Consider the following 17,551-nt stretch of genomic DNA (forward strand, 5'->3'; position numbering starts at 1 on the left):
GTTTCACTATGTTTCCTATCTTTTGAGGCAATTAAACGTTATTCATGGCATGCTTGACTTTACCGCTTCATGATTTCAAATCCATGATTGGGTTGTACCCATTTGCGATTATTTTGGTGTCTTCCCTTTTGTTCTTGTATTTGTTTGGTGTGATAAAGGTATCACTTTTCAAACTCCATTTTATGTGCACTCACTTTATGTCATGCCTTTAAACATGTTAAACTTATGGGTGACCAAAAGAGTGAAAGGAATCGAGGGCGAGGGTTAAGCAACCACAAGCTCAAGGGGACGATTATAGAACGACTGCTGGATTGAATCAAAACCCTAGAAATGAATGAAAATAATCGCGTAGTTATTGCTATTAACCAGACGATTGATGCCCTAGCACGATTAGTGGAGCACTAAAGCCCTAAACCAATCAACCAACCTAAAAACCAAGAAAGGTGTGAGGAGTTGAGCAATTCTTGAAGTTCGTCCATCTAAGCACGTGGAAAATCTAACCTTGAAATAGTGAGATTGATTTGAGAAGATACAATAAGGCACTAGTGAGAACAAGAGGTTATGATTTCTTCTTGAATGATTTTGTAGATAAGAATTGAAGAGTGAACTAGGACATGGAATCTTTATATTAACAAATAAGGTCCCCTTACCTTGTTGAGTTTGTAATTACTGATAGTAATCTCATGGAGACTTAAGAGCTTGCCCGTGTTAAGCAGAGAACGGTTAAGGTTTGTATTCCGGGGTAACCTATAAGCAAAAGAATGAAAGAGTATTATGACTTGGACTTCCATTATGAATAGCTACTTATTTGATCCTTTGATATGCCTGGTAGGCTAGCATTTGATTTGAACCAACCGGTAAGATGACAAATTTGGAAGAAATGCGTAAGGAAGTGGATCTCCTTCAAAAGGAGGTAGAGTTTCAAAAGAAGTTGGCTGACTATTGGGAAGGGCGGTGGAAACAAGAATATGCTGAGAAAATTGAGTTGCTATAGAGGAACATAGAACTGGAAATAAAATACAAAGAAACTTATCAAACTGGTCAGGCCATGACTTCTCGTGCGCCTTGTGGTTACTGTGGTAAGCCCAACCACATGGAGAATGAATGTTGGAAGAAATCGGGAAAGTGTTTGTATTGTGGTAGCACCGAACATCAGATTTCAAGTTGCCCCAGTGCCCCTAACAAAAGGAAGAAATACTCAGCAGCCAATTAGGTTCGCCCAAAGCAATCGAATGCTAGATGAAAATAATTAGTACTGATGGTTATGCAGGGGGTTCTAGTAGTGGAAGTTTTACGAGTGAGGATGTTTTGATTACACTCGAGGGATAGGGGTTGTAGTTTACCCTAGACTAGACTAGCACTTTTGGAAATTTAATCTTGTGAAAAGGGGAAAAGTCTTTTGTCATTTTGTATTTTGGCAATTTGGCACGTTTTGTTACAATCTTGTTGTTTCCCTTTTCCTTTTAAAATGATTTGATAAATCTATTCCAATTTGATGTACCTATTATGGTCCTTATGACATATGAAACTTTACTCTGCTTTTGATTGGTTTTACGACTTACATGTATGTTCAAATCTTGCCCCACACTCTTAGATTTATAATAAGACAGGAACGGTGTTAGACGTAGTCGAGATTGTGTTTGAGAATATAGACCACCCTGAGGTCTTGGAGGCGACCAGGGATCGTGACCAAATCGAGAGCTTGGTGTTGAAGTTGGGATCCAATGTTTGGTTACCCATTTGATATATTAATACTGTGAGACTTGAGTTAGTGAAAGAAAATCTTTGGTAGATTTGATGAGCATAAGATTGAGGGATCAGATATCACATTTGGAATGGAAGCTTGAGGGTACATATATATATATATATATATATATATAGATTATCGAGACTTGAACGATGTGACCATTAAGAACAAATACTCCATTGTCTGACATAGCCGGGGATTTTGACCAATGGCAAGGAGCCGTGATATTATTCAAGTTGAATTTAAAGTAGAGCTAATACTAGTTGAGGATCCTAGAAATTGATGTGTTTAAAATCACTTCCAATTCAAGATAGGGACACTTTGAACTTTCAATTACGCCGTTGGGTTGACCAATGCACTAGTAGCAATTATTACCTGAATGCATCGGGGTTTTAAATCGTAATTGGATTAATTTGTGGTGGCATTTATTGATGATATATCGGTATATTCTAAGGTTTGAGGAGATCATGAAAGATACTTGGTAATGTTTTACAAACCTCAAGAATGCACTAACTTTTGTTAAGTTCGACAAATGTGAGTTCGATTGGAAGGAGGAAATAGCCTTTCTAGGTTATACAATATTTAAGGAAGGAATTGTTGTTGACTCAACTACAGTGGAAGTTGTTTAAGAGGAAACGACTAGAAAATCTTACCTAAATTTGGAGTTCTTGGAGGTAATTGAACCTTTCCTTTGGTCTGATCAAGGAATTTTCTAAGAGTGCAAGACTTGGCAAGTTATTTGGGATTTTAAATGCGAGGAAGAATTTTAAAAGTGAAAGGTGTTTAACCGATGCACTTTTGTTAGCCCTACCGAGCGGAGGAGGTAGAGTTGTGATTTATCCAGGAGGTAGATTAGAATGTATACTAACGATACAGGATGAAGCGATTGTGTATGTCTCTAGAAAGTTAATATATCACGAGAGGAAGTAGCCAACTCATGATTTGGAATTAGTGGTGGTAATAGTAGCATTAAGAGTGAAGACGTTACCTATGTGAGGTAGACATAAGGCCGATTATGTTGCCCTATGACCTGAAAATTAAAATATCTAATGAGGAAAAATCAAGGTTTGATTGCTAGTTGAATGAATAGAAATTGTGCAGCAAGGGTTGGAAAACGTAAGTTAGTGATTGATCTAGTAGATTTAGCCATTATGAGAATGATATTGTCCTAGGTGTGAATTTCGAGAATGAAATTCCTTTTAAGGAGGGGAGGATGTGAGGACTCGAAAATTTTCTTATTTATCGAATATTACAAGTTTACTTAAATATTTATTTACTCATTTTCTCCGAATTATTTATTTTGACTCTTTAAAAAAAAACCCCCAGTTATATGGAACAACGCCTCTTTTATATTTTAAAATATTTTGTTGGAAAATTCACTTTTCGAAAATTCGTTTAGTTCGGAATAATTAGTACACATTTTTCGAGACTATACTTGAATTGGGAGTGTATTAATATTAGAAAATTAAGAATGATCAATAATAGATTAAGAAAGGTTAATCGAGGAATTAATACTAGACTCCTGTGAGGACTCGTAAAATTTATTATTTTAAATTCCTATTTCGAGTTTATTTGAATATTTAATTGCTCATTTATTCTGAATATTATTTTCTAACCTCTTTAGACCTAATTACATGGATCCATAGCTTAGTTATATTTTTAAAGTGACTCGCGTCAAAATTTAATTTCTGAAGGCTCGTTAAGTAAATATAGTGAATACGCGTTTTTACGCACGCGAGTAATTGAGGAGCCTTAGACTATTATTTTGGGACAATTAAAAGTGAATAATAATAATATGAATGTAAGTGCATTAGAGGTTTAGTGCACTAGTGCAATAAACTCGTGAGGAATCGAGCACGAAACGCACGCGCACGTGCATTATTTTAGTGGACAGCTTTGAGTACAATTGAGCCACACGTTTTAAGCTTACCTTAGAAGCTCATACCATCAGCATTTCCTTCCTCTCATACTCTCAAACAGCCGAGCAACAAAGGAAGAACAAGACCAGAAAATTCCTCCACTCTCTCTCCTCAATTCCTTGCTCAAATTACCTCCAAATTTTACACACAACCCTCAAATCACTTGGTGATCAAGATAAGCTAGGAAAGGAGCTGACTCTCACGGTTTTTCTTCAATTCAAAGTGATAAAAAATTTCTGTCTTGGCTGTCTAAGAAAGTAAGTAATGATCAACCACTTAATTCTTGATTTATGGAAGATAGATTACACTCATGAGCTCTTGGTTCTCATGGGCAGCTTTAAATTGTTGAAAAATTGGTGAATGGGCTCTATGAAATCCCACAATGACTTGGATGACCTGATTTGACAGGATTGGATGCTAATTGTGTTGATTAAGTGCTAATTTAGTAGAGTTAAGTGACAAAAATGAAAAGGAAGTCAAATGAGGGGTTGCATGTGAAGGTGCCGATTCTGCCCTGCCATTTTCGTGCATTTTAGTGTACTTTCTTGAAGTCCAATTGACTTGTTTCTGATGAAAATGTGAAATATAGTTGTGTTTAAAGTTTTCTCAAAATTTTACGTGATTTGGGTGAGTGCATGTTGAGATTTAGAAAATCTGCCAAAACTGAAAAATGATTCCCTTCACTACCAGACAGCCATCTTTTTTCGGCTATAATTCATCGCTCCGATGTCGGAATCGAGTGCCATTTGTGGCACTGGAAACTAGACATTCCCAGCTTTCATTTGGTATAAAATTCAATCCCTAATTCCACCCGAGTGCCCAGTACCAACCGTTTAAATATGACTGTCCTGTTTCTCTGTTTTTCTGGAACGAAGTTTAGAAGCTAAAACTTGAGACTCGAATTTGAGCTAGGTGTTCGCTGAATTTCAAATGATTTCTTCTGTGAAATTATATTTTTATGAATGTATTTTCCAACGCTGCCAACCATGCTCAATTCTGACTTGAATTGAGTGATTTGTGATCAAAATACGAAACCTGCCCTGTTCTTGAAAACCCTAAATTTTGGGCAGAATTGATGCTAGACTTGGTGTGGACTTGCCAATTGAGTTTCTCGGAGTTAAAACACTTACCAAATGTACCATGAATGTTCCTTAGGCTTTTCCTACACAAATGAACCATGTTTGAAGGATTTTCCTTGGCCAAATGTTTGGAATGGAAAACAAAAAACTCAAGACAGTTTTGCCTTAGGATTTTCCGAAACTTTGGTTGTTTGGTTGGCTACCTTTCCGAAGTTATTTCTCCATGCAATTTGGTAGAGGGACAACCCTTATATGGTAGTACTATACTGGTAATTATGGTGTAATTTTGAGGCCGTTTCATGGCTCAAATAAATTACCAAAGTTCATGACTCGAGTTTGGAAAACCCATGTTTCACAAGGGAATTTTGGTAACTTTGAGTTGCCATATCTTAGTACTCAAAACTCCGTTTCTCATTCCGCTTATTTTGTTGTAAACTTGGATTGTGCTCTAAAATATTTCCAAATTTCAAAAAGCTATTTCCAATCAAGTGAATTTTGCCGAATTTTCAAAGTTGGCCAAAAATCAACCTAAATCTGCCTTATGAACCAAAATAGCAACTTTGAGCTTATTTTTGAATGTTTTCCATTTGGAATCTTAGAAAAGTGTATTCTAGGAACTTTTAGTACCTTGGAAGAGGTTTCCAACGGTACCAAGTTTTCGAATTTTGGACTTGTAAAATGTGAGATACGATTTTTCAAAGATCTCATATCAAAACTGAAATTTCCGAATCTTAAGGAAATGGAGTTTTTCGAATTCTCCTTATTCCTTCGATATTACCTGAACGTTTTATACTTGATTTCAAAGATGAAAACTTGATTTCTCTTGTACTTTAAAACCCCACTTTTGAGCCTTAATTCGTGAGTAATTTAGGCTCATTTTAGTAAAATTTTCTAGGATTGCACAAGTGTGCAAGCTTTCTTGATAATTGGGATTTATAAGTGACTGTTCACTATTAATTACTCAGGCTCACATGAGGACCTTCAAGAAGATCCTACGGTAGACGCTTGAACTTCAAGTAACATTTCTCCGTGGTTGACTTGGTGAGTGTCAAGTGCATGTTTACTTGTACTTCACTTGAGATCTGTTGCCTACATGAACTCTACTTGAACTTGTTGTTACATGAACTATACATGTTGAGGGAAGTGTGTACTTTACCGCACTTCATCTCCTTTACTTGGATCAGTACATGACTTGCTACATGAATTACATGAAATTACTGGATTTTACATGTACATGACCTGAGGTCGAATGTAGAGAAAATCTCATTGACTAAAACTTGATTTGTTTCTGAAAACCTGACTTGTGGGGACGCCCAAAACCCAATAGTTAAACCTCGTAATCTCGCAGCTAATCGTGAGGTCTTGGTCGGGAAAACTTGGTAAACCTTGGGACCTGAAGCTTGATTTTTTGAGATCTTGCTTGGCACACTTGTATAGTATCGCCTTTACATGCCTGTTGGTTACAGATCCGAGAGGGTGAAAGGATGGATAGAGGGAAGTGAGTGGAGATCTACGGATTGGAAATATCGACCCGGTTGACGGAGAGTCATCGCGGGAAGGTATACGAATGACCCTGGCAATGCAAGTGGAACTTAGCTCCTGAGAGCTACCATATCCTTGAATTGTTTCTGTTTACATTTCATAGGAATTGATGATTACTTGTACTTTATCATTTGACCTGTTAATTGAGCTTGTTACCTGGATTATGTGCTTGCATGTATGTCCTTGGCCTCACGAGCGTTTTGCTCACCCTGTAGATTTGTTTTCCTTAACAGGATTGGGCATGGAATGAGACTGGGAGGAACCTTTTGATACACTTCTGGCTTAGGGTTTCTAATATATTTTTGGGTTAGACCTCTTATTGGTTGTACTTTGGAAACCTAATGTATGATTTGGATACTGATGTACCCGGATGTAGTATATTTTGGGTATTGATGCAACTTTGGGAATTTAATGTAAGGGTTACATAATCGTTATATATATATTGTCAAGTTTGGAAGTTTTCCGCACTTTCTTACTTATCTAGTGTTGTTGAATGGTTTTGCCTTAAGCTTGAATGGAAACTGCTTGAGTCCTGGCGAGAGCTGGGCAGGTGTCTCGCGGATACCCTCTGGTTCGCCTTAGGGAGAAGTGGGGGCGTCATATATAGTACTTTTGACAATAGTTCATTTGTCATAACATATAATATCACACATAAAAATTTACACAAAACATCTTTATGTTAATGATGAGTATTACAAACATTCAATTCTCAATAGATGATACGTCAATATTTCATTCTTTACAATACATGATAACTCATTACAGCTGAATCATAGAAACAAGTTATTATTAGTTTTTGAGTACTCAACCTAGTATATATACCCTACTAGAAGCGCAGCTAAGGAGATGTCCAATTTCACAAAGTTCTATAAGCTAAATATTCTGATATTTAGATAGGATAAGTAGTAAGGTGAACTATAGTTTTCTGATAAGACTTGGACATAAGTAAGCCATTTTACTACAGGCAAGCATGTAATTCATACTTGGAATTTTAAAACAACTTCATTTCAATTTTTTGTATCATACAAAAATAGTGAAAATAGATCACACATGGTCCAATTTTTGCATTTTGAAATATGTAATTTGGATAAATATACTTTTGCAAGACAATTTGTGTTGCACACAATCATAAGTCTCGAAAACATATAGAAAATCCTCAAGTCAAGAACTATGAAAAGAGCAAACTTGAAATCTATTTTATGTTGACTATGTTCCGACGGTGGAGCTTAGTATTATCATTACTAAGCAATTGTTAACATTGAAATCTATTTTAAGTTAGGAATCATCAAGATAAGTCAAAAGCTTGATACTGTGAAAAATGTTGCGAACAGTACTACTGCAAAACTTTCAACCTCAAATTATCTAGTGACACCTACAATAATTCCTATAAAAGTGACTCCTAAATCCATCAAAGTCACTTCTCATGCTCAACCTCAACCTATTGATACTCAAAAGGAAATGGATACAATTCAAAATATATTTAGATAGGTCAGTATCTTTGACATTAACAAATTCCTATAGTTTCTTTTAAAGTCATTGAAATGTGTTTAAACACAAGTACAGGTTATTCTAAGATAGAGAAAGATTAGAAGAACAAAAAATAGATAAAAAGGATGTGAATGCAGTTTTTAACAAGGTCAAGGAAGTAGTTGCACAACATTAGACTAGGAAAAAAGCCAAATCCTCAAGGAGAATTACTTCTTCCAGAACTAAGAAGGCAAAAACTGAATTTTTAATCATGAAGAAGCATAATTATCTACTTACTTGCTTATATGTGTTGGCTATGTTTGTTTACTTGCGTAAAACTGTTTGTTTGCTATATTTGTTATTCAAATAACTATTTTTATGAATGAATATATATTGATACTTAGGATGACTATTATAGGTTGGATTACTTATTTGATTAGATATGTTTATGACATGTTTTATATTAAACTTGTTGTTGGTAATGCTTAGTTGGCAATATTTTTACGGTCATACGAATGTTTATCATCATAAAAAAGGGAGAAATTATTTTTTTAATTACACAAAGTAATGTGTGCACGGACCTCAACCCACGTAATGACCCAGTTCGATTCCCATTGGGCCCAGTCACACGTGCACGAGTCAAGCTCTTCAAAGAATCCCTCCAAGGCCTTGTTCGAGTGATCCAAGACCAACATGGAGTCCATAGAGATATTGAAGGCCTAGAAGGAGACAAGCAAGTCATCTATACCATGATCCAAGCCCATGAAGAGTCAAGTGGGCCTCCAAGTGAGTTGGTCGTGTGATACCCCAACTTTTAGGATCGCCTTTTGTTTAGTCTCAAAAAGGATATTTGTGAGGCCCCAGTCCGTTCGTAAGTCGATATTAGGGTTATTTGATATTCGGTATAGAAAAAAATCAGGGTTTTATGGCTAGGAAGGAAACCCTAATTCGGTTGAGCTTGAAAATCCTAGTTTGCGTATTATGATTATAAGGTTCAAGCTATAATTTATATTTGGTATTCTAGTGTGTGCCTTGACATAGGTAAATATAGGATTTGTTTTAATTACAAAGGTTTAGTAAGTTTGAATGATTAGCAAACCTCTAGTGTTACTATATTAGAAAGCTTAAGTGGAGTTTTATTCATCGCCCGCCTTTTCCACATTTTCTTTATTAGAAAAATTCCCCAGATAATTTTTATGAGTAAATATAGTTTTTAGATGATTTTTCTAGTATCGGTTAGATTTTGAGAAAATAAGAACGTATATGGGACGTGGGACCCACTAGTGCGAAAGGTTCGGAAAAATTCGGCCAGTTAGGTTAAATTCCGGATACTGTGTGAAATTTATCGGGTGTTAAGAGATAAGTAGAGGATGTGAAGTGATTGATGTGAGAGGAAAAAGAAAGATAAGGATGCATTTATGGGGGTGACAAGTGTCACCATGACATTGGTTGGACTTTATGATTTACTATTCATGTTTTTGACTTTTGACCAAAATTGGTTAAATATCTAAAAATTTCACAAAAAAATCACCATTTTCTTTCACCTTGTGGCCGGCCCTCTCTCTTGCAAGAAGGAAGAAAATTCTTCAACATTTCAAGCTTCCAACTAGCTCAAATCAACCAAACCAAGTGTTTAAACTAGTTTCTACTCCATACAATCTTTCCATTTAGTGTTAGTGGTGAGTTTGGTGAAGTTTTTGGAAGAGCTAAGGTGGTCTACAACTTCCTCTCTCTTGTTTACTTGGTAAGTGATGCTTAAACTTCCTCCTACACCTAGTGATGCTTAAGTTATGCTTAGTAGTGGCTAAAGTGATGATATTTGTGATTTATTTCTTGATTTGAAGTGATTTGGTGAAGTTTTTATATTTTTGAGGAATTTTCTGGTTTAATATGAATGTGATGTTGTGGTTGTTTATGATGGTTGATAATGAGGGGTAATGACTCTAGTAGGTGTGTTTGATAAGAATTTGCAATCAATTTTGGGTTTGGAATGAATTGAGAAAAGTTAGGGTTTGATAACCCCTAATTCTGTCCGGTTTTGGATCATAGGGTTAGAGGCCGAATTGGACTTTTCTCAAAACATGAAAGTTGTAGGTATTGATGTGTTTGAGGTTCCTGTAAAATTTCAGGTCATTTGGATTAGTGTAGAGTGAGATATGTCGATTTTACTGTGGCTGTTCTGGGTTGATCAGGATGGCAGAACTGCGTTTGTATTTGGCTATTTTGACTGGAATTAATTTGGATTTGGATGTTGGTGTCTTCTGATGAATTATAGAGGAATGTCTTAGCTACCATATGCCTTTGGAATCAATGCATTTGGACTTGTATAGACTGAGTTGGACTCATTACAGAATTATGTGATTTGCAAACCTGTTTTGGTAATTCTGGTTTCGTATTTTGCATATTTGACCTAGTTGTGATAGGATTTGGACTGAGTGGCCTTCTACATTGTTGTATCCCTGTTTCTTAGCTTCGAAACGGTGGATCTTACACGCCCATCCGATAACCGTAGTGAATTTGGTGCCATTACCGCATATTGAGGTCAAATACGGTTTGTGATCCTGTTTTGCGATTCTGGTATAGTGTCTTGCATTTCCGACCTTGTTACATTCAAAATTGGACAAAGTTTCCTTCTTCAACATTGTAGCCCCTTAAGTCCTGGATATTCCTGTAAATTTTCAGGTTAAACGGATTAGTATATCCTGAGCTATAAACGAAATACTCAGACCTGTTTTGACCGTCAAATTCTGTTACGTTTTTTGGAAAGTTTATGACTGGAACTTTGGCTTCACATTTGACTGGGTTACAAGCTGTTTGGGCTTGCGACCAAAACACCAAACTTATAGCCCTATATCAGAGCTTTCTAACGCCCTTAGAATTTCATGAATCGGATTTATAAAACCTGAGATATAGCCGAGCAAATAAGGCCTGCCCGTGAAAATGACCATTTTCTGGTCAGATCTGTTTTGGTCCTGATGACCAATTTCCGTTCCGAATTTGGATTGCCGACCTTCATGAAAGTTGTTCCATTTGGAATGAACTATCTAACTGCCAATTTTCAGCTCTTTTGACCATGTGTAGCATAGAAAACAGTTTGCACTCAAAACTGACCATTTGTGCATTGGCCAGATTTCGTAAGTGGTTGTGTTTGGTTCATTTGGGACTGAAGCCTCCAGTTTCAGTTCTGGATATCTTCATAACAGTTGTTGTTCATCCTTTAAGCTTCGATATGGCATCTCATACGCCTTAATCCGATATTCGTAGCTCAACTTATGAGTAAACTAGAAATGAGTGTCAAGTCTGCCGTTTCCGCTAACGGCCGTTTCCGTTTCCATTCGTCATATTTACGTGCGCGCGTGTCGTTTTTGCCGGTTTGCTTGTTTTAGGCACGATAGTAGCCGTTTGCGATATTATGTGACACAATCTTCTATTTCAGACGGTGGTGAGCTGGGCGGAACTGGTGGGGCCCACTACTAGCTGTTCATTTCGATCCGACTTCGTACTTTTGCTATTTCAGTTTCTGAGTAAGTATTCAGGCCAGTTTGGTGTGTTTTCTTTGCTATGTGTTTGAGATATGTGAAAAGGGTACTTAGACGAGGGTGTACTTTATCGCACTCGACCTAAACCCGAATTTGAATGTATAATTGTACTTGGCATATGTATATGAACCTTTTGGAACCAAAACCCTTGAGCTTGTGGCTCGGGGCGACTTTCGAGTAAAGTTTGTGAAGTTTACAAAGTTTGTGAGTTCGTGGGCCCGATCTAAGACCTGTTTGGACTATTCGAGCCGGTTAGGGCTTGGTCGAAGTTAGTCCAACTTAGTCTGAGGTCACCAAGTTTGTAGGTTCATGTTATGAACCAATTTTGTGAATCCGGTTCACCGAGAAGGTGACCAAGTTTGTGACCCGAGCTTGTGCCTCAAGCTCAAGTTTGTGATTTCGTTCGCCCGGGCAAGTTTGTGAGGTGACTGGCCAGTGAGGGTGATAAGGTGTCGGTGGGTGTACAAGTGAAGTTCTACGGACTATTATTTGCGGTCGACGGAGTGTCGGCAGGAGATCATACATGGCACATGAATTGGCTTTGGAGCCACCCGTATCCTTATTATATGATGTTGTTCTTTTCTGCTTTTGCTTTACTCTTATTGTGTAATTGTTGCTACGTGAATTTATGCTTTCGCCCCTGTTTACTTACTAAGCATTTAGCTTACCCCTTTTCTTTTGTTTTCCTTAGCAGGGGGCGACGCGGGGATTTTGGCACTTACACTAGTGTAGTTAAGTTTGTTTGTAATAGTTGGACAGTTAGGATGTTTGTTTTTGTTTTGGTGGTTTGTATAAGGACCCTTCTTAGGGTCTATCTTCTGCTGGTTGTGGTTGTAGTATATTAGAGTGGTTTGACTCGAGACTTTTGAATATGTAAATATAACTTTTGGATTGTATATATTGTATTTAGTGCTCTTTCGAACTTTAAGTTTTGAGTCCTGGCGCGAGCTAGGCAGGCGGCCCGCCGATACCCTTGGGTCCGCCCTTGGGAGAAGTGGGGTCATCACAATATTACGGTTTCTTTAGTTTATTTTTATTTTAAAACATTATTTTGTCCTAAAGAAGAAACTAAAGTTATTTCTTTGGGTTTGATTTAAAACCTTATTTTATTTAAAAGACTAGAAACCCTAAAAGTCTAGTCAATACCCTAGTTTCACTTGTGACTGACCGTTTTCTCAAATTTCTCACATTTTAACCGAAACCCTAAATTCGATTTATGGAATTGTAAAAGTCTCACGTTTTTCTTAAAAATCCCCTTTTATTTGGAACTTATGATTTTATTATAGCCCTACTACCCAATCATTCCACAATAAGTGCAAATAAACCTAGAAAGTAGGGTTTCACTTTTCGTTTTCAAGTTGGAGCAAGTTAGGGTTTTCACGTGTATCCGTAGTGTAATGATCCGGTACGGAGCGAGGATCAAATTTGGTGCTTAAGAGTGACTTTTAGGTGAAAAATAATATGTGATTAGAAGCAATGATATAAAGTTAGTGAATAGGAAGTAAAAACCCTAGTACGTGTGATTTAAGGAAAAACGGCGCAAACCGACGGGTACTGCGCACTACCGATTGAACGCACCTCTTGACCACCACTTTCTTACCACATGACCTCATTAATACTTGAGCAAAATATTGCCTTATTTCCAGCTAGTTTTGACCAAAATTTAGGGCCAAAAATGCAAGGGAGAGAGAGAGAAAATTGTGTGGCTTTGGTGGTGACAAGTGTCACAACCCTATGGCTCTTTGGTTAATTTTTTTTTTCTTGCCTTCTTATCACTTGGAGCCATCTTTCTTCTTCATTTTTTCTGCTGTTTGGCTGAGAGAGAGAGGAAGAAACACCAAGAGAAAGCTGCTCCATTTCTTCTTGAATCTAGCCACCAAGTGAGAAAGAAAGAAAACTAAACCGATTAAAGCTATTCTTGAGTGTTTATTTAGTGAGGTGTTGGTGAAATTTTGAAGGGGAAGCTAGGGTTGCTCTTGGTATACACTTAAGCAAGGTAAGGATGATGATTTCCCCATTTCTTACTCTTGATCTTGTTTAAATTGGCTTAGCACCTTAAATTTGTGGTGGATGATAGCTATTATCAAGATTTGGGTGGATAGTGTATACTTTTTTTTAGATATATGAGTTAGGGTTTGAAAGATTGCTCCCTATACTTGTTGTATGGTTAATATATGTTGTATCTAAGATTATATAAGGGGCTTTGGTAGTGATTGAAGCAAGAAATGAAGAAAGTTTCCCTTGAAACCGAAAATTCCAGATTTCTGGCAAATATGACTTCAATTCTGTCCGGTTTTAGTGCTCCATGTTAGAGGCCGAATTATCCTTGGGTTAAAACATGAAAGTTTTATAGAATGATATTTTATAGTAGTCTACAACATTTCAGCTCAATCAGAGAAACATAGCATGTGAAACTGCCCTGTTTCTGTCCGAACATACTAATCACCTTCCGTAATTAGTTGTTTTGACCCGGAATACTACTGATTTGGCTGTCGATGTCTTCTTAAGACTTATAGCCTTGTATCTTAGCTTTCAAATGGCTTTGAAATCACTTGAATTGGAGTTGTATATTCTGAGATATGACTGAAGGAGTCAGGACTGCCATAGTAAACTTCGAATTGGAAAATCTGGAGTTGTTTTGGTAAATTTGACCTAGATACATTGAAAACTGGACTGAGTTGCCTTCTTCAACCTTGTAGCCCCCCGTCTTAGCTTCGAAATGGTATACATTTCACCTCAATCCGATAAGCGTAGCCTCAGATGTGTCCATTCCGCAAAAACCCGTCAAAACTGTCTTTTGTAAACTTCGTTTCCACACTTGTTGTTAGCTTAAATTTTTGTCCTTGTATTGTCTTGAGCATATTGAGTGGTTGTTTATGTTGTCTGTAATGTTGGGATTGATTGAGGAAAACAATGAAGCCATAAATGGCTGGAAAATCGGTAAATACAAAGGGCGTGCTGCCCAAATTTTCGCTCAAGGACTAATTTTCCATTTGAACTTGTATATTTTCATTTGGCAAATACTATGACCGTTTTTCCATCTTAAAACATGGTCCTTCTTCAATTGGAAACTCCAAATGTTTGCTTACTCTTAACAAATAAAGAGAAGTGGTTTAGGGTTTTCTTGGGTACTTTGTTCTCCCTTTTACATGAATTTCATTAAGACCTTTAGTTTATAAAATCTACTTGAATATGAGATGATTTTGAACCATATAAACGATTCCGAAAACAGTATTTCTTAGCCTATCTAGTTGGGTTCCGACTTGTCTTTGGTTCAAGTGTTTCATTGGAAAATTTTATAATCTTTTTGAGTTTGGTTTTACATTTGGTCTACGAAACCCTAATTATTTTGTCTACGGGTCTAAATGTCCTCGTTTTACTTCAAATACCTAATTGTTTATGCTAGATGAGCTGTAATATTCTGTCTCATTAACTTTAGGTTTTCTCGGTGACTAAGGATAATATCCGGAAGGATATTTTGCAAGTTGTTTTGCGTACATAGGTGAGTGTTCCTTGTTTGTTATATCTCCCTTGACTTCATGACTTGTTGTTATTATTTGATCATGTGTTAAATGTTTCCAATGATTTCCAAACGAATTTTCCAGGCGAGCGTGTACTTTATCGCACTCGACCTAAATGAAACGTGAAATTTTCAATGCTTTAATGATTAATACATTAGTTGCGCATGATGTAAGCCTTTTGGCTGAATTGGGCCCTGCCCTTCGTTACCGATCGACTCGAGCCAGAAGCGGACTCGGTCGGGCGATATGGCGACCCTGGGTGAACGTTTGGTATACTCGAGTATTACCTTGTAGTCCGGACAACGTCCAGATGGGTGGAGCCTAGCCAACGGCCGGGAAGGGGGTGAATGAACGAATGAAAGAACGAACGAGGATTTTAATTACAAAATGCATTCTTCAAAAGAATGGAGGAATAAGAGGAAATGTATGGAGAACGAATGAACGAACGAAAGCATGGCTCCCTGTGAGCCCGTATCCTTTTAATGAATGTGTTACTATCGCTTTCCATTGTAAATGTTTCTTGAATTATTGATACTCCATGTTTCATGTATTGAAATGATTATTTGATTATGTGTTCGGAACCTCGCTGAGCTTTTAGCTCACCCCTTTAGTTTTGTTTTCCTTAACAGGGGACAGCGAACAAGATGAGAGCATAGACTAGCCTAGTCTAGTTCTTTTGTTTTTTTGTAATGGTTCTCGCCCCAGTGCTTGGCACGGGCTGGACGTATGAAGGATTGAGAACCTTTGTCTATTTGATGTTTATACTCTCTTTTGGGTTGGAAATGTATATAAGTTCCGCTTTAAGTTTTGGATCGTTGCCCTATTTGTTCTTGTGATTTTATTCTGATTTCATTTAAAAGCTATAGTAAGTGAGTGAGTCCCGGCAAGAGCTAGGCAGGCGACCCGCCAAACCCTTTTGGTTCGCCTTAGGGGGAGATGGGGCCGTCACAGGCCGAATAGGGCTTTAGGTCTTAGTGATTACTTAGAGTTAGATTAGTCGCTTTAGTAGAGCATGGGCCGGCCCATCTTGACACCAAAATGGCCGAATGCTTCCCTTAGGGTTTTTAGTGTTTTGAGTAACCTTTAGCCTATAAAAAGGCTAGCTTCGTAAGGCTTGAAGGTAGACGTTTTATCAATAAAGTTTGATTATTTTCATTTCTTCTTGTTAAGAGAGGTTCGAGCCTTCTACTTGCTTTGACAAGGGTTATTGAGCAATCTTGCGTCATGTCCTAAATTGTTCTACCGATCTATCCACTTGAGTAACCACCTCAATTGGAGTCATCGTTCTATCTCCTTTAATCAAATCGTGTCATCCGTTTGATTCTAGGTTCCACAATTCCAAATGTTGGACAACCTCGCTAGATCTTTGGGCAAGCGTGCTACGTGTCTCGAAACAAGTTGATCGAAGACCGTATCAAGGGGCTTTTGAAATGGGGTTAGTACCAGGTGTCAGATCAATCTTAAACTCAACCTCTCTCTCGAGAGGCAATAACACCAGATTTGGGAATATATTCGGATAGTCACTTATCACCGGCATATCCTCTAGTCTAATCTTTTCTCCTGGAGTGTTAACTGGAAAGGCTATATACCCCTTTGCCCTATTATTTAACAATTTTTTAGCCCTAATTCTCAAAATAAAGGCAGATAAGGCTAAAATATCACTCACATCAAGTTTTAGGGTTGCCTCACCGGATATACAAAACTCGACCACCTTTGTTCGGCAATTTATCCGAACATGATACGAACTAACCAATCCATTCCTATAATAACGTCATACCCCTTAATGGCCAGACTTACAAGGTCGACTACCAATTTTCACTCACCAACCCAAATGTCACAGTTTCTATACACCTCGTTAGCAAGTAAATATTGGTTATCTGTAGGTGTTCTCACTTCTAAATCATATGGTAGTTTCTTGGCCTTCACATCAATCCCACACATAAAATTAGGGTTGACAAAAGAATTCGTTACACCAGGGTTTATCAAAATCTTGGTCGAACAATGAAAAACAGGGATTGTACCTTCCACTACCTCTAACGGCTCAGGTGCTTGCTGTTAGTTCAAGGCATACACTCTGGCTACCACCCTTGGCTTGGTCACTCTTACGGTGGTTGGTTTAGGGTTTGATCTATCGGCCTACTGGGTAATATTGGCAAGTGGACATGTTGCGATTTGGTGCTCGGTACTTCCACACCGTAAACACTTTCGTGCCTTTTGTCTTTAGTATGATTGGACTTTTTGCAATACTCACAAGACAATCGAAGGGTTGATATCTGACCTTCTTGTGAGGCACCTCTCATCTGTCCCCTTTGTGACGACCCCACTCCTCCCAAGGGCGAACCCAAGGGTATCGGCGGGCCGCCTGCGTAGCTCGCGCCAGGACTCAAAACTTAAAGTAATAAAGCTAGATAAATCGAAAGAGCACTATATACAATATATACAATCCCCAAAAGTGTTCTAATTACATTCTTCAAAAGTACCTGCTCATATTATTACATCCTTATAATTATAACCAAAACCAAAGAGTAGACCCTAAGGAGGGTCCTTATACAAACCATCACGACAAAAACAAACATCCTAATATCCAACTATTACAAGCAAACCTAACTATACTAGTGTATGTGCCAAAAGTCCCCGCGTCGGCCCCTGCTAAGGAAAACAAAAGGAAAGGGGTAAGCTATATGCTTAGTAAGTAAACAGGGGTAAAAACGTAAATTTCACGTAACAACAGTTACAC

The sequence above is a fragment of the Coffea arabica genome, chromosome 8c, assembly GCF_036785885.1.
Source record: "Coffea arabica cultivar ET-39 chromosome 8c, Coffea Arabica ET-39 HiFi, whole genome shotgun sequence".
Classification (NCBI taxonomy): domain Eukaryota; kingdom Viridiplantae; phylum Streptophyta; class Magnoliopsida; order Gentianales; family Rubiaceae; genus Coffea; species Coffea arabica.